Source organism: Equus asinus, chromosome 16 (genome assembly GCF_041296235.1).
Source record: "Equus asinus isolate D_3611 breed Donkey chromosome 16, EquAss-T2T_v2, whole genome shotgun sequence".
In the NCBI taxonomy this organism is placed as follows: domain Eukaryota; kingdom Metazoa; phylum Chordata; class Mammalia; order Perissodactyla; family Equidae; genus Equus; species Equus asinus.
In genome coordinates, this window is record NC_091805.1 from 10,042,719 (window position 1) to 10,061,576 (window position 18,858).

The 18,858-nt window shown below is 34.0% G+C and overlaps 1 protein-coding gene and 1 long non-coding RNA gene across 3 annotated transcripts in view; one reads left to right on the forward strand and one right to left on the reverse strand.

The window, feature by feature from the left end:
- LOC123277612 (uncharacterized) overlaps positions 1-9,674 on the forward strand; it is a 31,674-nt gene extending 22,000 nt beyond the window's left edge. Inside the window, exon 4 of the long non-coding RNA XR_011494813.1 lies at positions 9,435-9,674. This is a non-coding gene — a long non-coding RNA (uncharacterized lncRNA). The remainder of the gene's footprint in view (positions 1-9,434) is intronic.
- The window catches only part of NEGR1 (neuronal growth regulator 1), an 824,026-nt gene that overhangs the window by 745,787 nt on the left and 59,381 nt on the right, over positions 1-18,858 (reverse strand). The gene's annotated exons all lie outside the window — the stretch shown is intronic.

Genomic DNA, 18,858 nt, shown 5'->3' on the forward strand with positions numbered 1-18,858 from the left:
TCTGATTTCTCTGATAACTGAATGCGTATAGCTTCTATTTTGTCTGTGTCACCAGGGTAACATGGATATTAAGATGCTTTATAATTGAAAATCTAAACCAAACCAGCTTTTCTTTGTCTACCTTTGCAATACTTTCATACAGTATAATCAAGAAAGTTTCAGTACCTAAAAAAATCTGATAATCAATACAAACATAATGCAACATAAGGTGTCAGTAAAACAGGCATACAAGCCGTAATAGCTCTTTAGTATTGCTATCTTGGTGACTCAAAATGGAAAATTTAGGAACTACATTATTCCATCCTCCTTCCAAGCACTCATATTGCTGAGATTATTGGCAGCAAAGAATGGTACACTCAGGATCCTTAAAAACTAAAAATACATTTTAAGGCCAGAAATATCATTTACTTCTCTTTCTAACTCCTTATCAGGGATGTGAATTTTTTTCATGCAGCATATTCCTTTATTCTTAGATTATGTGGTATTCTTTTATTATAGGAAATTATATGTATAGTGTATTAAAATAGTTCATTTTTGACCATGTACAGAAATATCCCAGGTCAAATTATAACCCAGAAAACGTGTCTAGCATATATCATTTTAATTCTTTGGGACTTAGTCACAGACATCAGCCCCAATGGTTTACCATCATACTATAAAAGCATACTTAGGGAACACAAAATCTAGGCATGATATCAAATGTATTAATGATACTGGTTTAAGGTATTATTTCATTATTTAGCTCAATGAGCATCATTCCTATACAAGATAAAGAAAATAACACATAAAGGAAACATTTTAATATTATTATGAAAATTTGAAAAGAGTGCAGAACTGGTAGATCCATTAAAATCACCAGGAAATTCAATTCATCTCTTCGATTCACAGAAGGAATTATTTGAACAAAATAAATGGCATTAATATTTGTCCAAAAGTTTTCCTCTCTTACGACTTCTTTGTATACATGAAAACAGGGACCTGTTTCTTTATTAGACATAGATAAATGGTGCACAGGTACAAGCCTTGCCCTTTCTATGTATCTCTTCAGAATAATAAAGGGAAGGAAGCTAATATTTTTGTAAGCTTATTTTGTATAAAGTACTAAGCCACAGGACAAACCAAATGAGAAGTTTTGTTCTTAGTGGTAGCATGCTGTTCTAAATAAATATTGAGGCTCTAACTTAGAGTCTCCAATGTAGGGATACTATGAGGACGTAACCCTGTTAGAGTCGAGTTCCGAGCACACATGTTCAGCGAAGATGCCAAGATTCCCTAGTGGCTTCTCTCGGAAACATGAAAAGCAATTATCCGACTCAGAACTAGCCTGCAAGCAGCTGACGCCTTTGGCCTTCAGGAGATAATAAACAGGGAAGTTGACCATGAGTCTCCTCAACCTCATGGGAAGGACCGTTTTCTTCCGCACAGGAGAGGATGCTGGAATCATGACAGCATCTGATGAAGTGAAGATCTGGTCAGGATTTGGGGAAGCTCATTTTGCCTTTCACACAGGGGTTCCATTAAATTTCTCTTGCTTCTGTTTTTCTGAAGATTCTAGTTTCATGACTACATGGCCTGTGAATGGCAAAATAAGCTACTTAAAGTTCCTAATTGCATTTTCATGTTTTAGCAGATGTTTTCAATGGCCCCTGCTCCTTTCCATGTCCTGGAAGGCCATGCAGATGGGTCCCAAATGGGAAAACGCCTGCTGCGTCATCTACAGGCATGGAACATAGGCACAGTGACGCCTGCACAGTCTGTTGGATCTTGAAGGGATTTCTCTCATAAATCTACCTGTTGGCATCTGTCAATCATATCACAGCCCATCATGACAAAAAAGCACAGAGATTTATCAAAGATAGTCAGATAACACTGCATTCAATATCCAAGCTTAACCATTGAAATAACAGACTAATGGCCCAGTTGAAGAAGGCTCATTATTATGACGTTAGACAACCACCCCAAAATGCTTTAGTACGTCAGTATAGCACTTTAAAGGTGAAGAGTTACTGCTGTTAGTGTTGTTTATTCAATATTATTTCCTAGGAATATCAAATTTTACCAATTGTGACGCTAGCGACTCATTTCTAATTTCTAGTATCCAGTTCCAATAAATTACTTTCTTATAGAAGGTGATAGGCCTAAACTGTTTCTACATTTTTAGTTGCTAAAGATGAATTTCTTTTAAAAATCCACATTAATTTTAGTTAAAACTATTCCTTTAAGATGTAGTAAGTCAGATTTTTTCTCTTATTATGTAATATAATACGTTAGTTTAAAAAGTAGCAACCTGACAAAGGGAAACCAAGATTTAAATCTTGGAGATAAAAACGTATTTTTATAGACACATGAAAAACACCCAAAATATTTGATTGTTATGTTTCTGAAAAACCCTATACAAGATAGACTCAGAGGAGTTTTTTTTTGGTGGGGTGAGGGAAGCTTAATGTCTACCCAGCTCTATTACTCTGTATCATAATATCCAGGGACCATATCTCAATGTGAAATTCCAGGAAATACAAATAGAATGAGCAATGACTGGCATTTTTCAACTCTACACATTGAAAGTATTGCATATCTCATGTGAGCATTAAATTACAAGGTTATATACTGCATCCTAAAAATCAACATCAAGTGCAATTTTTCTTAGTGTTGTTGTTGTGATGGCAGTAATTTAAGTTTGTGGAAAACTGAGAGCAGTTATGTAGGCATCGCCCAAAGGTATTTCCAACACTAGGTTTCAGTAAACCATTGCTTTCCCCTCCCTCAGGTTTATCCACTCCCTCCCTTTCCCTTACACCAAATTATTTAAGTTGGGTATTACCAGGAGCAATAGGCAATCTAAAAAACTTGTGTTACACCAGTGAAGGAAGCATTCTGAAGAGGGGTTAAGAGAACCACAGAAAATTCTTTTCATCTTCTTCTTTTTTTTTTTTTTTTTTTGCTGAGGAAGATTAGCCCTGAGCTTACATCTGTGCCAATCTTCCTCCACTTTATATATGAGTTGCTACCACAGCATGTCTGACAAGTGGTGTAGGTCCATGCCCGGGATCCAAACCTGCGAAGTCAGGCTGCTGGAGGACAGCAGGCTAAACTTAACCACTATGCCATGGGGCTGACCCCCACAGGAAATTTTAATAATGCTATATTTGTTCTAAGTTTGAACTTTAACAGTTATTTATTTTTTGTCTTAATACATGCTGAGATACAGACTAAAATATGCACTTCTGTGAAAATTACAGGGAAAATGCAATTTTGTACTTAGAAATATAATCACTGAGGGAAAGAAAATGACATACACATAACCAGAATAAAAGGATTTCTGGAAAATTGAGATAATAAGACATAGTCACACAAGAAGTCATTTTAATAATTGAGATTAAAATTAAATTTTAATAACATTTTTCTCATTTTCCTGTGTTCCATGTAACAGCTGAAAGTAGATTTGAGACAACTTAACATATATTTGAGACAATCAGAGAACTTAGCATCAAATTTATGTCTCAGTAGAATATTACAAGACATTGCTTAGACTATGTAGTTAAAATTACCTGAAAATTTTAGTAATGTCACCCGTCTCATAGGAAATTGAGGAAAGCACAAAGAGCCATATTAGATAGGTCATTTAGATTCCATCAACAGTCAATATTTTATTGTTCCTTCTCTCAAAATGATATGATTGCAAGCTAAAGGAAATAAATGCTTGAATTAATTGTAGTCATTATAGTGATAATATACCAACCAAAGATTAGAAAACCTTATTCTTCAGTATTTCACAAACAATACTAGAAAATTGCATATAACACACTTTACTCATTTTGCAAAGTGACATGGTTGAAATAAAACATAATCAGCAGAAGTACTGCTTTCAGCATTTTGCATTTAGACTTCAAAATAGTATATTTTACATCCTGAACTTTGCAATAATAACTGTTTTAATCAATTAGTTAACTCAGCCATATCTTAGAGAGAAGCAGATTTTTGTAGACTGAAGATTAAATATTTTAAAATGAGCTTTTTAAAAGCAATTATTCATACACTGATTAACAGCATATAGTTATAGGGGCCAACCCTGTGGCCAGGTGGTTAAGCCTATGCACTCTGCTTCAGTGGCCAGGGTTCACCGGTTCTGATCCTGGGCGTTGATCTAGCACTGCTCATCAAGCCATGCTGTGACAGGAGTCCCACATAGAAGAACTAGAATGACCTACAACTAGGGTATACAACTATATACTGGGGCTCTGGGGGCTAAAAAAAAAAAAAAAGAGGTAGAGTGACAACAGGTTTTAGTTCAGGGCCAATCTTCCTCACCAAAAAAAAAAGCACACTTGAAAAGAAAAAAACAAAAAACAATATATAGTTATAAACCCACCACTTCATTCACTAGCACAGACTCAGCCCATAGTCCAACAATTGGCAATGCAAACTTCTAAATGCTGAAACTTTCTCTACTTTCATCTGTAAGAAAAATTGTCTTCTACACAGTATTCCAACATGGAAAAGCATTTGGATTTCCAACCTATAGATCTAAGAATAAAAGACTACAGCAAAGGTGTCAATTAAAATATATTGCTCCAAAGTAGAGTAAGACACATCTAAATTTGGTAAGAGTCTATGATCTAAAAACAAAATAAGACTTTTCCATAGCTACAGATTAAGAGTCAGTTTAGATTACTCACATCAAAAGCAGATTTTGATGAAACCAGGTAAAATTCAGTTCAGTATTTAGATTTATGTTTTGTGTTTTAAAGTGCCAGGGCCACTGCATTGCACAATGCCATAAGGATCATTCGGATTATATTCAATTTGGATGATAATCCTGGAAGTGTTAAAAAAAAGTGGTACCTTAAGTACCAGGCACAAAGTTCATAACCAGTAAATATTTATTAGATGAAATGAACATTAAGACATGTAAGGAATAACTAAGCCCTGGGGGCAAATTAGTATTATACTTATCTCAAACATTTTAAGAAAAATAAGACAAAAAGTTTTCTCTCTTTGGAGAGTATAATGTGCTATTGCTCTCCTGGTTGCCAAAAGATGTCCTATGATAGCTGGGAGGATGAGGCAGGGGCCGCTGGCATTTCCCCAACCAGTTCTGTCCTTCTTTAGCTGAACAAGCACCTTCACTTTTTAGATAGCTGCCCCCAGTAAAGACCACATTTCTCAGTCTCCTTCATAGCTAGGGGCACACATATCACTAAGTTCTGGCCTAAGGATTAGAAGTAGAGGAAAAAGAAAGTGTAACGTGTCTGGCAAATCAGAAGAGTGTTGAATTTCTCCTTTCTTGTCCTCTTTACTGTCGGCTCGAATGACATGTGATACGGGAACTGGAGAGACCTTAAGCCATGAGGTGACTCCTGGGGCAGAGAAGATACACACTCTGCCCACAGGGGCAAGCAGCTGGTTCTGTGATTGTCAGGAGTATCACACAAGGCCTGGGCTCCCCACCTCCGGAAATTAATGTGTGACACAAATCATCTTCTGTCCTGTTTAACAACTGTTATTTAGTGTTTCCTATTACTTGTGTAGCCAAACCTGCTCCTGATACAGAAGTGAATACTCAATTTGATTGTCCTTAAAGATACTGTGTTTTCTGGTTTATTGTTTTCTGTTTTTTTCTTTTATCTTTTTTACTTTATGCTATCTTTGACTAGAAGAACAACTAGAAAAGGTTAATTAGATCATACCAGTGGGGAAAATATATTTGACAAATTTAGAGAAATTGCTGATGAACGACATTGCTGCCTTATACTTAATCAGGAATGTAATATAAAGTACAAAATTAAAAATCACCCCAAAGATTTGAAAGTTAAAGTTAGCTAAGTATTTTCACTCCATGGTAAGATTCAGTGAGTACTACTTGAAGTTACAATAATCTTTCAACCTAACTTTTCAATAATCAATTCAGAAAGAGTACATCTTATTTGAGTACTTACATATTCTATCAATTCTAAGTTGCCTTTAATTGTCAGATGCATTATTCCTTTATATACTACCAGTGGTAAAATTTCTCCCTATGTACTATTAGAAAATGACTTGATGATAGTTATATTTGATATATAAATGGTTAATACCAGCTCTACATACTTTGTAATTTAGTCCAAAGGGTTGCCAATGTCTACTGCCTTCATTCACATTGTGTGGAAATGACAGACAATTACATTATAGATATTTCAGTAACAAACAACAGATCTCCAATTAATTGTATCTTCCTTTGTTATGTCTTATAAAGTACTTGCTTATAGGTTTGAAAGAAAGTATATTAATTCCTCTGATATTGAAAATTTGTTCCACTAGTATGAAATTTATGACTTTGTTTTTTGTCTTCTAAGAATGTAATACTCAAAAATTTCACTTAAATATCACATTTTAGCACAATAGTTGAGGATATTTCAAATGGCAACTAAACTCCACCCTTGTACTCTTAACAATGCACATAACTCAAGAAAAGTGAGAAAAATACAAATAGCTCGAAGTTTGTACCTGCATGTGCAAGGACAACTGTGTCATAACTACTGCCTGACTGACCACAAGTGTAAGTTCCATGGATTTTAAGATGTGTCATGATTTCAAAGATGTTAAAATGTGGGAGAGGTGGAAGAAGCATCTTAGAATCAATGAAATGCAGGGCATATGTATGTATTAAATAGTTATTTTATGCTTAAATGTTGATTAGTTTCATCTCAATGAAATATCTAATTTTTTTTTGAGGAAGATTAGCCCTGAGCTAACATCTGCTGCCAATCCTCCTCTTTTTTGCTGAGGAAGACTGGCCCTGAGCTAACATTCCTGCCCATCTTCCTCTACTTTATGTGTAGGATGCCTACCACACCACAGCTTGCCAAGTGGCGCCATGTCTGCAGCCGGGATCTGAACCAGCAAACCTCGCGCCACCGAAGTAGAATGTGCGGACATAACTACTGCGCCACTAGGCCGGCCCATGAAATATCTAATTTTAATAGAAAAGTATGGTAGATTAAAATTGGAATGGTATAATCACCAAATCCTCCAACCTTTATATGACTCTGGCCAGATCCTACCAAAGATCCATTCAGTGAAACGTCAAGATAAGAACTAAAGTGGCCAGCTGGTGGCATAGTAGTTAAGTTTGCACACTCCACTCGGGGGCCAGGGTTCACAGGTTCAGATCCTGGGCATAGACCTATCACTGCTTGTGAAGCCATGCAGTGGTGGCATCCCACTTACAAAATAAAGGAAGATTGGCACAGATGTTAGCTCAGAGAAAATGCTAGAAAGCTAAAACTGCATAAATTAAAGCTAGACAATGATAACTTGAATTTTGTAAATGAGTACATAATGTTTTTCTTGACTATAATCACAAATACCATCCACTAGCTTCCTTATAAAGGTCTTTAGGTCTTCTAAACTCCCCATTTAACGAGAAAAAAAATTCATCATTTCCACCATTCCTCACCAGTTTCCCTTTTTTCTCTCCAGCATGCAAGCTCCAAACAAAGCCAAAACTGATTTTAAGAATAAAATAATCTTTAGAGAGGCAAGCCATAAGCCAATAAATGCCAACCGATCCAGCCATTTGAGTCAATAGTCATCCTATGTGTAGAACCTCTGCGTTTTTCAGTTCCCCCAGCAGTGATGTGTGAAAAGTCAAGAATGTTGAGATTTAACGGAGAAAAACTGCTGATGCTTGCTATCTTTTTCAGCACTGTGGATCACTCACAGTTCACAGCATGGGAAACAATGCAATCTGTTTTTCATATATACAAACTAATTACCCGCTGACTTCTTTCCAGTATTGTTCTAGTTTGGGTTACAAGGACAAAAACAAAAGCTCTGTATAAAAATAATCAATGCAGTGTCAAGGAGCTATATGATTTATATATATAAATATATATATATATATACACACACTGATTCTCACTTCTACTTCAAAGTCATTATACAGAATAATTAAGACTCATGTTTAATTTCAAAATTAGAATAAAATGCTATGTAATTAAATATGTTAATAGGTTATAGCCCCTAATTCTGATTTGTGAGAAACACTAAAAATATTTCCAGCCTCCCTTCTACAACTTGTCATGGCAAATTTAAATCACGTTGTCAGATCTGTAGGGACATTTAACAATGCTTAAAAATAAAATTATATGCCCTCGTGGAATACAATATAAAACAAAGAATAAATATGAAACTGCATTGTTGATAGTCAAAGCTAAGTACTTGGAGTATGAAAACTCTATTATACTGAGAATGTAGGATTTTCCCGTCACAAGGTCACAATTAAGAAGAAAACAAAAACATAATTTTCTTTGGGAAAAAACTCCCCAAATTGCATTGCTAATATGTAATTTTAAAGTGATTTTGAATTAAATTAGCAAAGCTCAACTTGCAGTGACCCGGTTCTTTGACTTTCTATTGCTTCTCCATTCTCATTCAAGCCACACACTGACATCAGAATGTCTCCTCACTCTAGGGTCACTACCTACTTGAATTTCCAGGTTTGGGAAAACCATACTGGGTTGACACTCATAGCAAGACTCAAAGAGCTAGAAGAGTGAGGAACTGCCTCCCTGGCCTTCATCTATTTAGAGATCACCTTGAAGATAACACTGAACCAGGCAAATGCTAAAACTGCATATTCGAGCCTAGCTATATTTCTATTAAACTGGAATTAGAATTTGAACCTTGTTAGTCTTCTAATATTTTTTACATTTACAATCCTTTGCTGCATTTTTAACTATTTAAGCTTCTTCATAGTCAGGATTGAAACGTAACAGGGGATTTTTGTTAATTAAAAAATACTTCCATTAATTTACTTGATTGTTTTTCAAAACAATGCAGATACTTCCTATTGAATATTTAGTGTGTTTTAGACATGATGCCAGATGCCGGGGATACAGCAATGAATAAAATATCTCTACTCTCATGGGCACATGGTTTGATGGAAAAGACAAAGAGATATACAACTAACTCTAATATAATGTGATGTGATAAATGTTATACTAGAAGTATGATTAAACACAATGTGAGCACAGATGGCATGATTAATTTCGTGGAGGAGGAAGGTCAGGCAAGTCTGTGAGTGAGTATGGGAAATGCTATTTTTAAAAAGCATCAAATACACATTATTACCAGATGATTATATTTGAGTCTTGGCACAAACCTATTTCTGAAAAATGTGGCATACTATAAGAAGAAAACACAAATAACCGCAACATTTATGAAACTACCTGAACCAATCACAACACTAAATACTCAAGAAATCCCAGTTTCCTACAGTTCACTGTGCACAGGTCCCAGTGATACTAGTTGTATGGGGTTTGAAAGTGCCTCACAATTTGATGCCGCTACTTACATGACTTGTTATCTTTCTACATTTATAATCTTGACCATTTTTAATGACAAAATCTTCCAATGAACCAACCTTGACATTTTCCCTTGTTCTCACTCTACAGGTTGATTTTTTTAGTAGATGCGGATGAGGAATCAATTAGAGACCAAAGAGGCTGGGTGCTCGTAGTCGAGACAATCATTAAAAGAGAAGAGGGGAAACCAGTCCTGTTACATTTTATGACATCAAACATCATTTTCATTTTCACTCATGAAGGAATAATACTACAGCTAATGTTTTAAAGTGACATCTTTATTTTGTTGTCAGTGTAAAGAACTTAAATAAAGAACTTAAAAGAAATTGCTTTTGAGTTTCTCTCTCTTTTAATTGCTTGAAGAGCTCAGGCTATGTCATCTCAGCCCTCTTTCCTGATTATGTGCAGTATCTTCACCCATTTCAAAGTACTTAAGGAGGTATATCTTGGATCAGGTGTGAAAAGGGACATGGAAGTTATAATGTAAAGAGTTATAATAATGTAATGAGCTATAATGTAAATGTAATGTAAAGTTGAAAATTAATAGCTAAAAAGTAAAACCATAAAACCCACAATATATTTACACTAATGTACACTGTATTTATGTTCATTATTCCAAAAATGGAAACTATATGGGAAAAATAACAAAAAGATTTTTAAGACACTAAATGCTTTTAAAAACAACATATAAATAACAATCATAGCAACTATTAACAAAAATAACATACGAATAGTTCCCTTTTTATTTTAACCAGGAGGTATAAACCAAGATAAAGAATTCAAAAAGTATATAACTGTATATCTTTCTGAATGAATGTGTCTATGAAATTCATTAGAGAAAGTATTTAAATGCTATGCCAGTGTTAAGGCTGTACATACCACTACTAGGGGTTATACAAAATTTGCACCAGCATTCATTTTCTCACAAGAAATTTTAAGAATGTTTTATATTAGCTTTAGTATAAATCCTTGTCATTAGTAAGCAATTAAATATTTTCATAAAGAATTCAAGACCTCTTTCTGACTAATAGCAAATGTTAAACATTATTTTTAATCATCTCTGGACATCTAACCTGATAGCATTGCCAGCATGATTAAAGCCCCAAATATCATCTTTCCTTATACACATGATGCTTCTTATAACTTTATCCATTTCTTTAAATAACTCTTATACTGTGCCTATGAGCCAGAAAGGGAAGATATGTCATATAACATATAGGAGAAAATAATGTGGGATTGAACAAGGATGTAGCAATGGCTGCTTTGGGCACTCACATTTAAGATGATAGGACACCACCGACTTGGAATTGAGCATTTGTATCCCAGAAAAATTATGGCTAGAAATGGAGATTTGCTGAACTTCTTTATAAAAGTGAACTTTAAGTGGCTAAAATTGCTGAGAGGCCAAAAGAAGGCTAAGGATAGGACCTGGGGACAGATCTAGCTTTATAATAGGGAGGGAACAGAACAATATCCACCAAAACCAAAAAATAAATGACAATGATAACAAAAAAACCAAAGAAGATTGGCATGAGATGAAAAATAGGAGACCCTGAAAAATGTATCATAAAGACTAACAAAGGACATATGGAGATATTTTTTAAAAAGAAGAGTTAGTTTTCAAAAGTGTAGATATTAGAGACATATATTAGGGTAGGAAGAATTAGTTGTTCCTAGTAAGTGTCTGGTCCATGGACATTTGCTATTAGAAGATGTTTAGAACCCAAATATGAAGAAGGCAATGGATGGAAAATAATCTCCTGATATAACTAGCTGTGACAGAGAGGAGACTGTAAGTTTGAGAAGAGGGAAAGGCAAAACTGAGTTCAATAAAACTAAAAGCCAACATATGGACTCCTTGAGCATGTTATAGTAAAGTAAATAAGAAAACTGATGGTTTCAAGCAGCAAATACTAGATAACAAAAGAAATGGAATGAAGTATAGACTCACAGAGCACAATCCCAGAAAACAGAAGAAAGTGGCTAGGACAGAGCTAGAACACACAGGAAAGAGGTTGGGGCACTGGATATGCTCTCACAGGGAGATCTTTGATCATCTAATTAAAATAAAAATTGAAGTCATTTTTTGAGACAGAAAAAATGAAAAAAATTAGGGAAGCCAGTGAGGTAAGATTTAGAAGAGCCTTTGTGGATAAAACAATCAGAAATAGTAAACACATTTTCATAAAACCAAATTATTGATAAATTATTCCTATTAAGAATTAATTTATATTAAATTGATAGTGTACAGTAATTTTACAAGCATTTTACAAATATTACAAATATGTAGAGTCCAAGTTCAACAAAATATTAATCTTATACTTTGTTCAGGAAAGTTGGTTGTTAGGAAAATGTTGAGATATAATAGATTAGATATTCCATCCTGCTCAGTGCCCGGTTTTAGTTATTTCTTGAAAAATATTTATTGAAAGATTATCAATTAAAATCCCTGGGATTAAATAACATCTCATTCATTGGAAAATACAGCTACATAGTTTTTAATCAATAATTTGCATGTGCATATGTTTTAGACAAATCTTTATTCTACTGATTTAATGTATTTAAGAGAGCAAACTGAGCAAACAGTCCTCCTTATAAAAATACATTTCGATCATTCTGTTAATGATACTGTTGAATCCAATGTGAAGATTCAGTAATACAGCCAAACGACAGGGAAGTATCAGTAACTGGAGATCATTCCACATGATTCTAAGAATAATTCTGCATGATATGGGAAAAAGTGGACACCTGTGTTCTTCATCTGTAAAATAGAGACCTTATGTGTTACCTGGGCATATATACTACATTAAATAACGTAGTTTCTAGCAGTAACAGAATGGAAAGGAGATAGCTACCTAGCTAGCTAGATATTTTTTAAACTATGAAACACTGACATAAATTTCAAATATTAGTTTATGTAATTTGAACTGTCTAAGTACAGATAAACCAGAGCAAGTATACCGCTACTTTTATGTCAACATGTTTGTTACACAGTGATAAGATTTTGTTATCAACTCTCTGAATAGAAATGAGATTTTGTTTCATTTTATATTAGATTTATTCACTCAAAATAATGAACTAAAAAAAATAAAGAAGATTGGCAACAGTTGTTAGCTCAGGTGCCAATATTAAAAAAAAATGAACTATAGCTATGTATTTTCAGCTCTCCACAGAAATCTGCAGATATTTTTTCTTCCCATATAATTGTTGTGTAGAAGGACTTGAATATCTAGAATAGAATTTCTAATAAGGCTTCTTTAGAAAGAAAAGAATTGGTTTTTTGTAAATGATAAGAATATTTCAATAAAGGAAACTATAATTAGTTAAAGAGCATCACCTATAAAAACATGGCTTAATTCAGTAAGGAGAAAACATTTTCATTATAGTCTATACCAGCCTCCTGAGGCAACTTTATTTCAAATAAAAATGCATCACTATTTTCTTTTGATAATCATACAATGATTTAAAGGGTTTCTTTAGTTAGGCTATTTTAATTGTTTACGGATTCTAACAAAGCGCTGGCTATTTTATATTCAATGCCACTGGAAAATAATTTGATATGTATGATAACAAAATGCAAAATTAAGCAGTCAAGTTCTGTCTTACTTTGATAAGTACATCGCCAGAATTTTAAAAACAATGAGTGATTCATAAGTTAAAAATATCCACCAGCAAAAACCAAAAAACAGTGTAAGTTGCTTGTCTCCTCCTCCCTACAACACAATTATTCACAGTCATCTCTAAAGGTTTTGAACAGTTTATCTTTGCATTTATCTTGCGAAGACCCAATCCAGTGAAAAATAGATGTAGTCACTTTGGAGTAACTGGGCACTTCTATTCACAGGCAGGTTTGTGGAGATACACTTCTTCAATACTAAGGGAGATTTAGAAATCTTTTTCTTCTTATTTAGCTCCTCTTCTTTTTTTCTATTAATTTTCTAAGTAAATATTGAAATCATGGACTCTGGAGTTAAAGGCAAAATTCTTAATCTCTCTGCCTTAGTTCTCTTATCTGTAAAAAAAAAGGATAATGGTAGTACTAACTTCATAGATAATTGTAAGGAATCAATGTACTTTATAGCACCTAGATCTATGTGTCAGACACACACTAAGTATTCAGTAAATGGTAGCTATAATTATTACAATTATAATTTCAGGACATTTCCTTGTACTGTCAAACCCCAGAAACATAATACTTACTAAAGTGCATTTGATCTTTTAGGTCCATTATTCACTCTTATATAATCAAGTTTAGAAAGAACATGGAGAAATGAACTAGACTTTAGAAAACATTCCTAAACTTACAGTAACAGGAAACTTTCCTTTTTATTCTTTAGTGTAGCAGCTCTCAAACTGTGGTCCACAGACACCTGGGAGTCCCTAAGTCTCATTTATTCCGTAAGCAGAAACAATTTTCATAAAAATTATGAGACATTGTTTGCTTTTTTTTATTATCTTGACATTTGCAACGATGTAGCAAAAGTAGCAGTGGGTAAAACACCTGGAACTTTAGCAATAATCAGCTCAGTGACACAGTGTGTGCCACTGGGCTGAAAAGAAACGAAAACCTTGAGTAAACACATTTTTAATATTCTAGAGGATGAAATGGAATATGCCCATAACGTGCTTGTGCTGCATTTCAAATCACAGTGGTTGTCTCGAAAAAAGCACTTGGGTGATTATTTGAGATACAAGCTGAATTAGTCATATTTTTCATGTAACACCATTTCTACTTAAAGGAATAAGTGATGGACAAAGTCAGTTATACAGAGTCAGGTTTTTGGCAGATATTCACTTGGAAATAACGCGCTGTCCTTCATGACAGTTTTTGCTGCAACGTTGCAAACCAGCAAAAATTACAATTTCTAACGTCTTGATTCTGCCACCATGAGCTTGAGAGCTTTCCAATTCACATAGCACTTTTTAGATGATATTGGTGGTGACATTAACAAATGTGATTCTTTTTCTAATATTGTTTAATGTAATTGTGGAATAAGTACATAACTCAGTGAACAAATATTTTTCTAGTTGACCAATGCCTGAGCTTACAAATTCAAGTACGGTTAAAGACGTATTCAAAGTGCAGGATAAACCAATGGATTTTAATGTAACAGAGCACAAAATGTTCACTGATATGGTTTGAGATTCCACATTACAATTAACTATTTTTAAAACACCACTTGTCAAGTTTTGGTGTAATATAAAAGAAGAACATTACAATTTTCTGAAAAGGCTATTAACACTCTCATCCTCTTTCAACTTTACATTTGGTAAGCTAGATTTTCTTTCTGTTCTCAACCAAATATCATATTGTCACAGACTGAGTGCAGAATCAGAATGATAACCTAGCTGTCTTCTATTAAGGAAAACATTAAAGATGCATAGGAAAAATATAAGACAAAGTCACTTAACTCACTTAAAGATACACATATGTGTATTTTATAATGTTATTTATATTAACACATAATGGGTTTGTTTTCTATTTATAAATAAATTGATAAGTATTTTTAAATTTATCAATTTTAATTTCTAATATGGTAAATACAGATAGACATAGCCCACGCAAACAGAATTTCTTTAGTGTCCTAAGTACTTTTTTTTAATGAAAGTGATTTTATTTTATCTTGTATGTAATGAAATTCAGATTATAATGAAACTTCAAGCTAATGTTTAGAATAGACAATTTTCTGAAAAAATCGTATACTACAAACAATAAGCTCATGTTGGACTTTTGCAGCATGGCTATAAAGAGAGTCCTTTTTTTTGCAAAAACTATTTTTTAATTTTATTAATAATCATTTTTTGCCCAAACATTTCTGCAAAAGGCATATTCGCCTTTCTATCGTGTTGTGCTTTGAAATAATTTTTCTCAGTAATTCTTATATCCATGGTGGCAGATGGCTCATAGGTTAGGTGCCTGAAATGGACAGGACCAAATTAAAAAATTTGGCTGGAAATTATCTCAAGAAGCCAAGCTTGGTGGTGTGCAGCTGGACACCAAATTTATGAAAAACCCAACAGCAATCAAAGCCGAGATTAGTCTCTAAAAGCACAAATGTTCTCTTTCCAAAGAAATTCTTATAATCCAGATCACTACTTAACATTCACCCTTAATTATCACTTACATCCTGAGCAATTAATTGTTTATAAACTTTTCTATCTAAGGAGGTGGGAAAAAAAATAAGGAGGTGATAATCAAAATAGTCAGTATCCACGTGGACACTGTGTGGAAGGTGACAAATATGAAATTAGGAAAGATCAAATAAGAATTTAAAATCCTTCCATTCATACAACAAAACTTAATGAATATAAGATGAACAAACAGAACTGGCCATGAGCTAGATAAAAAGAAATATAAAAGACCTCCACTTCCTGAAACTTACAACATTTTAATGTGAATAAGACTTACAAAGTTGCCATAAAAAGCACAAAAGAAAGAATCTTTAAAAGAGAAACTATGTGTCAGGTAGATGGCAGGGACTAAGTACCCTAACACTCAGAGAAGACTGTGTCAAACAAGCCAACTGAGGTAAGGAGGAAAGCAATCAGAAGGTAATGAAGTGCTGGCTAGATGGAAGGGTGGGAGGGCATTTGAAGTGAATAGGCATAAGCAAAGGCATGGGAACAAGAAGAAATCTGGTGAGGAGGAATAATCTTGCATCTCTCTGATTACACTGTTGAAGAAGTCAATGACATATAAAAATTCTAAAGCTATTAATTGCAGTCAAATGTTCATATTATTTTCTGGTAATTTCATGGGGGAGCAGAAGACAGGGTGGGCATACTGTGGAAGCAAGGTGCAATTCACAAGAAGGAATGAAGATAAATTCAGTATTTGTGGAGCCAGATATATTTTAGTCCTGTTGATTTTTGTAAAATGTTTGCAAAACTGACTCAGTCTTTCCATATGCGTAGAAAATCATTTTTGTTGTTGTTTTTGTTTTTGTTCTTTCCAACCAAAAAATACACATGGATCTGACACAGTGATAAATTATGTAGTTTATAAAAAGCCTTAACAGACTGTTTCATACTAGGTATTTTGAAGACACTAATGCACATAATTCACAAAAGCAATACTTCTACTTATAATCACATCTCTGGTTAGTATCAACTATTAAATCACCTTCCTATGAGGAAGCATCCAGCTCTATTATATTACAGGGGGAAAGGGAATACTGAAAATGAAATATGCTAAACACCAATAAATGTGGTCAATTCAGAAGAAAATATTGCTCATATAATGGCATACTTTGTTTAGGGAAAAATTCTTTAAAATATGTTTTTATCTTATATTATTAATGTTTATTTTCAAAGAGACAATTATTTCCTTATAAAACATAATTACAAAGTAACTTGGAGTTCCATAAACTTCCACAAATCTACCACATCAAGAAACTGTCCCTGTCATCACAGAGAGAGAAACCAATTATAACGATCATCTAAATTCCCAAATGCACATAAGAACAAACATCAGGACTGGGCATGGCACACTCTCTTCAGTGAAACCTCATCTTCTCCACCCATGAGGCCCTCCTTTCTCAGGCTCACATAGCGCCCCAGCTTACCTCTAACACAGCATTCATCATGCTGGATTGAAATTGCCCAAGTACCTGTTTGCTTACATCGTGATGTCTTTGAGGATGGCACTCAGAACTGTGTTTTTCAGTAGGTATTTGACAACTTTTTATTGAATGAACAACAGCTGTTGCCAGGGCCATGAAATCCTTACAAAAAATCATCTCCAGACAAATAGAGGAGGCCCAGCTTGGACTTCTTGCCATAGACAGTTAACAAGTATGGGCATGGTTTTAACATTTTTCTATGTTCTTAAAGTGTTAGTTAAAATTGATATTTATTATAGTTGCCATATTATACAAGGTTTTACATTAATTCTTCATATACAACAATAATGTTATATACACTGAGTTATTTACTTTATAGTACCAAGGTAATCTTGGCATTTCAAAATACTTTCTTTTTAAATTAAAATTAATTTAAGCAATCTTATTCTGTATTATATCTATTGATTCCATGGAAAGAAAATACCAACTGAAAATTTATATTTAAGTAAATTAAACTATTTTGAAAGTTCTCTGCTTATATCTAATACATGATTTATTACATGTCACCCTTACCTCTGAACACCATAGATATATAAGCTATAGGCATGTTTCTAATTACGTGAAAGGGATCTTACATATGGCTCCAATACTATCAACAGCAAACTTGACTTCTGTTATAATCACATTAATGCTAATAATTACATAAATGCATAACAAATGATCTTCAGTTTTAAAGTTTAAAAACCAATTGAACAATCACTTTTGAGACAGTGAAAAATACATCATTAGTCAATTATTTACACAATTTGGAACAAATTATTTCTTTTGGTTGTGCAAATAGAAATGGCATTGATGATAGTTACCTACATTCCCTTGCACTAAAGGCAAACTGTTTGTACAATGTCTTCATGAAATTTCTATCTACCCATAGCTTTAGGTCCAAAATTCCATTGACTGTGTTCTTCCTTAAGCCCTCCCGGGTACATAGCTTTATATTGAATACTATTCCCATATTACCATTAATAGTCATTTTAACTACCTACAGTTTGATTTTGCTAATAAACACATTATTTTAAAACATGTAATAACTCTCTACAGTTACCTCTAATTCCATATTAAATCTCAGAAAAGTGAATAAAATAAATCTTACTTTTGGCAAAAATAACGTTTTTAAGAGAAGAAGAAATTCACTCCTCTACCCAGTTAAATTAAGTAGAATTCAAATAACACAAAAGTTTATGGAAAGACAGGCTTTTTCAGGAAACAAGGGCAATATAATTGAATCACAGGATTTTAAAAATTGAAGAAAACTCAGTCCAGCACTTTCCAAATTTTCCTTCTATGGAACTTTAACATCACCAGATGTGAATAGGTATCAATTTAATAAAATATGCCTTGATCCATTCATCACTTGATGGGCACCTAGGTTGCTTCCAAGTCTTGGCTATTGTATACAATGCTGCAGTTAACATAAGGGTGCAGGTATCTATGCCTTTGCGTTTTCAAGTTCTCTGGATAAATACCCAGCAGTGGGATAGCTGGATCGTATGGTAGATCTATTAATTTTCTGAGGATACTCCATACTGGTTTCCATAGTGGCTGCACCAGTTTGCACTCCCACCAGCAGTGTAGGAAGGTTCCCTTCTCTCCACACCTTCTCCAATGCTTGTTGTTTCCTGTCCTGTTAATTACAGCCATTCTGACCAGAGTGAGGTGATACCTCACTGTAGTTTTGATTTGCATTTCCCTGATACCTAATGATGTTGAGCACCTTTTCATATGCCTCTTGGCCATCCGTATATCTTCTTTGAAGAAATGTCTGTTCAGATCTTTTGCCCATTTTTTAATTGGGTTGTTAGTTTTCTTGTTGTTGACTTGGAAGCAACCTAGGTGCCCATCAAGGGACGCATGGATAAAGAAGATGTGGTATTTATACACAATGGAATACTGCT